We start from the raw sequence: 9246 nt of genomic DNA, 5'->3' as shown, positions 1-9246 counted from the left end.
CGCGGTATCGAGGTCGCAGTGGAGTCGCTCGTCGCGGGACCCAAGCCAGCCGGATATCCTCTTTCCCCCGAGCATCAACAACCCCCTCCTGTTTCCCCCCGCGCTGAGATAGTGTGAGAAGGGGGCCCCGTTCCCACCCCATTCCAGGCAGTGCCAGCGAGGCCCGCGGAGTCGGGGCGCCGCCGCCATTTTGCGGCTCATCACCAGACGGGTAGGCTCGACGCGGTCTCGGCCCCATGCCCGTCTGCCCCCTCATCGTTGAGGGTGGCCCCTCCCTTTTTCTTTTGCTTTGAGTATATGTGTTGTCGGCGCCATCTGTGAAGTAAAACTGTATAAGTGTTGCCGTGTGCTCGGTAGTCGGTAGTAGATCTGCATTGTGTTTCTTTTGTTGCAATTGCTTTTGGTGCATAATTGTGGTAATTGTATATGTGTGTTTTCCGTTTGCCGCGGAATAAATGTGCTTTATGTTGAACTGTTTCTCCCGTTTCGCTTCGTCTTTTCTCTAATTGAATCTCCATCTTACTTCACGTAAAGGGTTGGTTAAATATCGGGCTAAATACGCCCGATAATTAATCGGAACCGTCGAGGTTGACGATAACACCGCTCGGTTATCCCGATAGTATGGAACGGGTCGCTTAAAGTGGCCCGTGTCCGAAGTCGACCTGCGGCGAGGTGCGATCGCCCGGTCTACCCTCCGTGTGGGTACTTAGGTAGGTCGAATTTGGCGAACAACCCTATCCCACGCGGGGGGCCGATTGGCACGATCGTGGTGAGGCCGAAAGGCCCACCCATGACTAGGTCCCGGCGTTAGTCCGAGAGGGTCACGACGGGATTGTCCGTCCGGTGGGCGACGTGCCGCGATTCGAGTTACTTGGCCGCTCGCACGCCGGCGGGCGCGAATCCGCAACACTGTTGTCAGGAGTGGGACACAAACCCATCCCCCTCCTCGCGGCACTGGTATCGGAGAGCAGGAAAACGGGCTCTCCTGTCTCCAGCTAAATTCACGGGAATCGGTCCAGGGGTGAGAGGAGCGACCCCCGATTCCCTCCAAATTACGAGCGATTCAAATTAACCTTTTACGAGAAATAAGATGGCGTCTCAAGGCGAGTGGGAGTCGGGGGTATTAGAAATGGATTTAGAATGTGTAGAATCCATGGTCCAGGATGAAATCCCCGTGCAGGAAATGTTGGTTGTGCAGGAACACGAACTCGCCCAACTGAACCCAGAGCCCGAAATAGGTGCGGCGGCGGCCGCGGTGTATGACACCTCCCCTCCCCCCCTCCGCCAAAACCTCCCGATTCTTGCTGAATCGGCTCACCCAAGCACACCCGACATGGCCCAGCTATTCGCCATGCTGGCAAAGATGAATGCGGATGCGCATGAAATGAAAAACGAAATAAAAAGCATGAACAAGCAAATGAACGAAAAGATGGATACAAACACAAACGTAGTGAAGGTGAATATGGAAATAAACGCACTCAAAATGAAGGAAGAAATGAAAGAGCTGCGGGGTGAGACACAGAACATGGGCCGAAGCCTGCAGGCGGGCATGAAGGCAGTGACCAGGGAGCTTAAAATGGCGACGCCACGTGTGGGAGCGAACGAGCTGGGAGGGAGTGCAACGGCTGTCAGGCCCGCGGTGGAGGCGGGTGACAAAGTAATTCGGGAGACGTGTTGGGCGAGGGTCGTGAGGGAAAAAGTGACGGTGACCGAGAGGGAAAAACTAATTGGGGTGACGGAGACGTGCACGAGGGAGATAACAAGGGAAGAGACGGAAATAATAGTTGAGACAAGGGAGATAACAAGGGAAGAGGTGACTGAGTTGGCAGAGACACGGGAGATGGGAACGATAGAGGGAAGACTACACGATGAAGACGGGGTAAGTGACGCACACCCACACACGGAGGTAGTGGAGGATAATGGGGGTGAGCTCGCGGACTGGGTAGAGACCCGGTGCGAGCACTTGGATGGCCTCCTCCAGGAACGAGGGGAGGGAGTATGCCCCCTTGAAGCGAGTCACGACCAGGTGGGTTCGGTCGTGTCGAGCGAGTTCGGGGGGAGGAGTGCTGCGAACGTGTGCACGGAGAGCTTGGGGGGTATAGAGGCCCCGGAGACCCTTGTGGGGACACGAATCCCCAGTGTGGTTGTCCCGGTGTGTGTGGTGTCGAGGTGTGTGTTCACGAGTGTGGCGAAATGCGTGCTGCAACGCACGCATAGCGCGGGTGCAAGGGCGTGTGTGAGAGCGACCGGGTGGGTGACAAAGACCCCGTGTGCGGAAGCGACCCCGTGTGTGAGTGGTGTGGTGGTAAGTGTGCAGAAGATCGTGCTTCCCAGCACGCCGTGTGTGGATGAGGCACTGCGAGCGAGTGCCCCCGCGTGTGTGAGTAGTATGGTTTGTGTGAGGGAAATGGCACGAGTGAGTGAAAGGCCGCGAGTGAGTGGAGCCACGTGTGCAAGGGTAATGGCATGCGTGAGTGAGCGGCCGAGTGTGAGAGAGACAGCGTGTGTAAGGTCGCTGTGTGTGAGGGAGATGTCGGTGGGCATGTGTGAACATGCAGCCGCGTCTCCCGGGGTGAATGTAATGGAATGGTGTATGAGCGTCGTAACACGCAGGTGTGCGTGGGTTGAATGGCGACGACGACGGCAACAGAGGGACAAAAGCCGAGTAGCGGCTGCAGCTGTTTCGGGAACCGTGCCTGGGTTCACCCAGCAGCGAGCGCGAGGTCCGTGCTGTGCAACGCACGAGGCCCCCACGTGCTCGCTTGCGAGAGTGAAGTCCCGGTTCAGAAACGCACGCGGTGGATTTGCCGATCCCGCGGACGGACAAAGTTTAGGCAGGATTATGGATTTGGACCGGACGGGTTCTCCACGCGATCGTGTGTGTTAAGCTCCAACGGGCAAAGCACATGTGTTCGCGTGGGGAACCCCTCGAGACGTGGGGCTTGTGTTTTTTTTTATGTGCACGGTGACGTCATGGCTGCACGTGGGGTTGGAATCCGGCAGGAGGGGTATCCCTGCCGGATGGTACCGTCCAAGGAGGGACGAGGTACACGTGCAGCTGCATGACGTCACGGGCAGGTGCAAAGTGCGCGAGCTGCGAGTTGCCGCGCTGGTGCTGCGCATGTAAAAAAAAAAAAAAAGCAAGCCTCGCTTTCGGGTGAACAGGATTTCCCGGGCAAGGGGTGGAAGACCCCCTTACCAGGGCACAGGATGGAAACAAGTTAGGGGGAAGGGTTAGCATAGCGAGACCGGCTCCATGGGGCAGGGGTAAGTCCTCATGGGGCCCGTGGAATGGATTAGTTAGAGGGATTTAGATGAGCTTTAGGTGGGGAAATAAAAGTTATTTTAGAGATTTGGAGACAGTGACAGCCTTTGGATGTGTGGAGTTGACGTAGCTTAGCTACGTAGTGTTAAAAGGAACGTGCTGTAGTTTAAGGGACGACGTGGGAGCACGAGTTAGTTAGGGGATGTAGTTAGAAGGATGGCAGAGTTCAGCGGTGTGTGTGCTGAAGAGTTGAGGTGAGTGCATGTGCTTGGTGAGTGAGTGAGGCCAGCAGGTCCGTGTGAATGGAGCGAGTCTGGAATGCATGGTGTGATGAGTGATTGGGGGGGAGGAGTGACTCCTGCCCAAGGGACCCCGGGGTCAGTGTAGAGTGAGTTAGGGGGTTAGTAAAATTGAAAAATGGAGGTCGTTTTGCTGTTGGTGGGAGTGTAGGCTCGAAACCCGTTTGGAGGGGTGCAGGAGCCCTGTTTACGGGCTGGGAGCGTGGCTGCGAAAGGTGAGTATCGCTGAGTGGGTACCCCGGGCACCAGGCTAGTCGGCCGTAGTAGGCCAAGGGCCCATGGGGGGCCGGGATAGCGTAGTGGGCACGGGTGCGCCTGCTTGGTGCGGGGGCCCGGGGCGCCATTAGCCGCGTGGGCAGTGTTGTGGGCACGGGTGACCCTCGGAAAGGGGCCTGGGAAGCCAGCCTGCCACGTGTGCGTTTCAGGGTAGGTGCCATGGGGGGCACTCCCCGGTGTTTAGGGAGCTGGTAGGCTCGGAGGCAGTGTAGTGCCCGGGGGTGCCATAGCTGGAGATTCAGCAGAGGGTCGTGCCTGCCAAAGGGAGCCACGCGTCCCAGCCATGAGACCGTGTGAGGGCACGGAGAGAAAATTGGGGGGCGAGGCCCGAAATTGTGAGGACACCAACACAGGCGACGGGAATCTGGGTTGTTAGAACCAATAGTTTAAGCGCGAGGCGCTTGTTGAAAGTCCCGAGGTAGTTTAACAGTTAAATGGTTAGGGTAGATAGGAAGTGTACCCCTCCGCACCATCCATCCCCTCGCTCTCGTTGTGGGCCGCTGGACCCACTTTGGGTTAGATCGCTGAAGTCTGGGGAGGCCATCCTGAGGCTTCGTTGGGCCTCGACACAGGACGCTAGCTCTCCCTTATTCCCCTCCGGGAAGGGAACGTAGGGGTTGGGAGTAGGCTAGGTGACAGGATAGGTTAGCCGAACAAGGACAGTACAGGGGGTTAGGGGACGATTTATAGTGGGGAAGTAAAAAATAAAAAAATAAGTTGGGGCTAAATTGGGGTTTGACAAATTAAGGGAGTGGGTATAGACAGTGACAGGCAAAGGCGATAGGTTGGGAGGGAGAACGTAGGGTAGGTCCGAGCCCGCCTTCCGAGTGGCCAGCACAACCGCATTCCCTCCACCAACCTCCACTGAACGGCAAAGGCTGGCCAGCTTCATCTGCTGGCTGCGTTGCTGCAAGGCAAAGGCCGACCCACTTCATCGGCAGCTGTTGTTTTGCTGCAAGGCCTGTGCCGGCTGGATCGGCTGCAGCTGCTGTGCTGCAAGGCCTGTACCGGCCGGATCGTCTGCAGCTGTTTTCTGCAAGGCCTGTGCCGGCCAGTTCATCTGCCGGCTGTGTTTGCCTGCAGCGGCCTTGTTCTGCAGGCTGTGTTTGCCTGATCACCTTTGCCATGCCATGCCCACTGCCCCTGTTCACCAGCCCCGTTCAATTTTTGCTTTGCCCCCCCCCCCTGTTCATTGCCATGTGTGCCAGGATCAGAAAGCAACAGTTTGCAAGCTGCGAGAACTGCCCTGTTGGCAGCTACAACACGGGTCTGCAGTGGCGGCCCGTGCACCGTGTTTGCGTCCACCCATTCATCCATCCATTCGTTGTGTTCATTGCGTGTGCCACTTGAGCTGGCACGGAGACTGCGTTTGTGCAGCCCATGCACCGTTGTGGTTCACTGCGTTCAGTTCAAAAGGGAAGGCCTTGGACTGCGTGTGAGCAGCCGGCCACGTTCCCTGTCACCTGCATTGTTTGAGCCAGAGACTGCATGCGAGCAGCCTGGCTCCCTGCTAACTGCTTTCTTTTTGCAGAGTTCATTGATCCTGGGCCATGGTTTAGTGTAAAATTTGTAAGTTAAGGTTAAGATGTACTGTACATATGAGTGCGCCCCCGGCATGTCTGTCTTAGCGCCGGCAATTTTATTTAAGTCGTCCGTGTGAGTGGGTTTGTTTAGGTAGTTACTCAGCCCTCAGGTTATTTATTTTGGGGACACGAATACCATGAATGTCGCACTCAGGGATCCGTAGGTAAAATGTACTAGGGGAGAACTACACATGATGGCACACGAAAATTTGACGACTCGGGACGAGTCTGTAAAAAGGGGAGGGGGTCGTGTTGTGGTTGACGAAATTCGCAAACCACCATTTAGGTCCCGTAGGTGAGATATCTCTGTAAGTATATGTGTAGTTAGCCCAAACCCATTGTTTAGAGGGAATAAATGTTATTCATTCGGGCTGCGACCCTTTTAGATAGCCGTTTTTCTTTTACTATCTTTATTTTGGACCAACCGCCATTACTACCACCACAACCACCACCAACCGCATCTCGACAACCACAGCCACCTTCTCCAGAACCGCCTTCACAACATCCACCTTCTCCACAACCGCCATCACACACCAACCACCAACCACAATGCCGCTTCACAACAACAGCAACGCCAACAGCCACGACCTTTACCGTCACAACTCGCCCTCGCAACCATCGCATCACCGCCATTCCCCCGCCGCTTGTGGGCACCGATACTGGACTCGTACAGGGCGCGCACCGAGCAGCGGGTGCAAAAACACCAGCCTTTCCGAGAAATCGGATCAAGAATGATTCACGCCCACTTCTGTTCCGTCCTATCAGCGAGCGTGGGGCGATTTGGCCCCGCCTCCGGGCGCGTCGGAGTATAATCGCTATATGCAGATTCGCGGATCAAGAATGATTCACGCCCACTTTTCCTTCGTCCAATGGGCGAGCGTGGCTCCGCCCCCGAGCCATTCCTGATCCAAAAATCTGCATATGATTTCTCCTGTCGGACTATAAAGCACCGAGCGCGGAGTGAATCGAAGCAGTTGGAAGAGTCGAGAAGAGGAAAGAATTGGAGAGTTGTGGCGGCGGCGAAATCAGTCGAGAGAGTGTCTGTCGGGGTCCGGAGAGGCTGGAGAAGCCAAGAATCTCTGTGGAGGTCGGCGCTCATGTCAGAGTCGGGGAGCTGCGGAGAGGGGAGGCCGGTAACGCGGTATCGAGGTTGCAGTGGAGTCGCTCGTCGCGGGACCCAAGCCAGCCGGATATCCTCTTCCCCCCGAGCATCAACAACCCCCTCCTGTTTCCCCCCGCGCTGAGATAGTGTGAGAAGGGGGCCCCGTTCCCACCCCATTCCAGGCAGTGCCAGCGAGGCCCGCGGAGTCGGGGCGCCGCCGCCATTTTGCGGCTCATCACCAGACGGGTAGGCTCGACGCGGTCTCGGCCCCAGGCCCGTCTGCCCCCTCATCGTTGAGGGTGGCCCCTCCCTTTTTCTTTTGCTTTGAGTATATGTGTTGTCGGCGCCGTCTGTGAAGTAAAACTGTATAAGTGTTGCCGTGTGCTCGGTAGTCGGTAGTAGATCTGCATTGTGTTTCTTTTGTTGCAATTGCTTTTGGCGCATAATTGTGGTAATCCTAATCCGGGCCTAATCATAATCATCCGTTATGATCCGCATAATGATTTGGCACAAGTTTTACGCTGGATTACCTTCCTGACGCAACCCTGGTCGCCTCTTATGACACAGGGATAATATATATTTATATATATATATATATATATATATATATATATATATATATATATACATATATATATATATATATATATATATATATATATATATATATATATATATATATATATATACATACATATATATCTTCTTCTTCCTCTTTCGGCTTGCTCCCGTTAGGGGTCGCCACAGCGGACCAACTGTCTCCATTTCGCTCTCCTCGACCGATCCGGTATGGAAATTCGTTTTGTTGTCCGCATAATGATTTGGCATAGGTTTTTACGCCGGATGCCCTTCCTGACGCAACCCTGGTCGCCTCTTACGACACACAGGGATATGGTACACCTATTCTAACCGGGGCATACACCGGGCCCAGTACAACTGGTGCTCATTTCGCCGACCTCGGAAGGATGGCAGGCTGAGTCAACCCCCTGGTGTTTTCGACTTGGTTCATATATATATTTATATACATATATATATTTATATATATATATATATATACATTATATATATACATATATATATATTAATTCAGTGTCCCAACGGGGCTTGAACTCAGGACCTCTTGGGTCCCAAGCCACTGCCCTTACCACTGCGCCAACACCAGGCTTATATATATATATATATATATATATATATATATATATATATATATATATATATATATATATATATATATATATATATATATATATATATATATATATATATATATATATATATATATATATATATATATATATATATATATATACACATTCGTAATTGAACAGGGAAACAAACATTATATGTATATGTTGGAAAAATTACACATCCAGACTTGGTATTGAGCGCAGGTTCTCTGGTAAACCATGCAAGTGCTCTGCCATCTCAGATGTCTCGGTGATCCACCAGCTGAGCACGCAATTTTCCTCCATATAGAATTGCCACTCTCTTTCCGCTGCTGCTTCCAGGACACTCACTGCTAACCACAGGAGCAGCGGTGGCCTGTCCACGAGAGGGTCTCCCCCCCCCCCACTCGTGGGGGGCCAATTCCATGACTGCTGTTATTCACCACAAGGGGCATAGAGGACAAACAAACACACAAACAGACACTTCTTGAATTATAGTATACATAATTAACAATAAACATTCTTATTTAGTGCGGGTATTCCCACCCTCCGGGCAGGAGTACCCTTCTCGGCCCACCTTCGTTGGGCAATATACTGTGGCATAGTCTTGGAAATGCACTTTTTAATTTTTTGTCATTTTTGAAGAAACTTTTATTGATCGTGAAGCAACACGTCATACTCCATTGCACAAAGGAAGATGATTTGTAATACCGGCTTCCACGAAATGTGGCGCGATGTCCACCATATGCCAAATTTGGAGTTTTGGTGACATCCACGTTTGCTCCATTATCACAAGAGAAGATTGCCAACTTACATAGGAGAGACAGAAAGTTTCATGGATGATACATATTTAGCATAGCATAGCATTCAACAGTGCACTGCTGAAAGAGTTACACCACTGTGGAAGCAACAACAGCACTGAAATGCACGTTATAATTACATTATATAATGCCGATTCATATGCAGATTAATAATATAATGCAGAATAATTATCATGTGGTTAAATGGGTATACCTGTCATTATATCTCCAGCATGACATTTGGAAGTGATGTCATGTTTGTAACATGCGGTATATTTGACTGGTAAAGCATACATGCAATGACTGACGGTCGTGCAGGAGCTAAAGGGTTAAAAATTCAGAGCTCGGTCTTTTCCTAGCCCCCCAACCTCACCCCACCCCACCACCACTCTCCCCTCAACCTAGCTGGCCACGTGACGTGAGCGGATCGCCTTTGGTGCCGCATTCATGGTACATATATCGCTGCTTTGGAACGGGTGTGCACCCTTTGCCACCATCTTTCCTGACCGCAGCACACATGATGCAGGAGGTGGGAAGCTACAATTTGCATGCACCTGGTACGCATTGGTGCAACACCCCGCCATTGGGGTTTGAGTGTTTTCTTCCCCATCTTATAGAAATCACTGACAGCTGCAGTGCATGCGCTTTCGGGCCACAGTTAAGCCCAATGTGGAGAAGGGCCATTTCACTACAAACACAACATATATATATATATATGTGTGTGTGTGTGTGTGTGTGTGTGTGTGTGTGTGTGT

The sequence above is a fragment of the Eptatretus burgeri genome, chromosome 7 (genome assembly GCF_056783735.1).
Source record: "Eptatretus burgeri isolate ZD-2024b chromosome 7, Ebu_testis_v1, whole genome shotgun sequence".
Taxonomy (NCBI): domain Eukaryota; kingdom Metazoa; phylum Chordata; class Myxini; order Myxiniformes; family Myxinidae; genus Eptatretus; species Eptatretus burgeri.
This window is presented reverse-complemented; position numbering follows the sequence as displayed.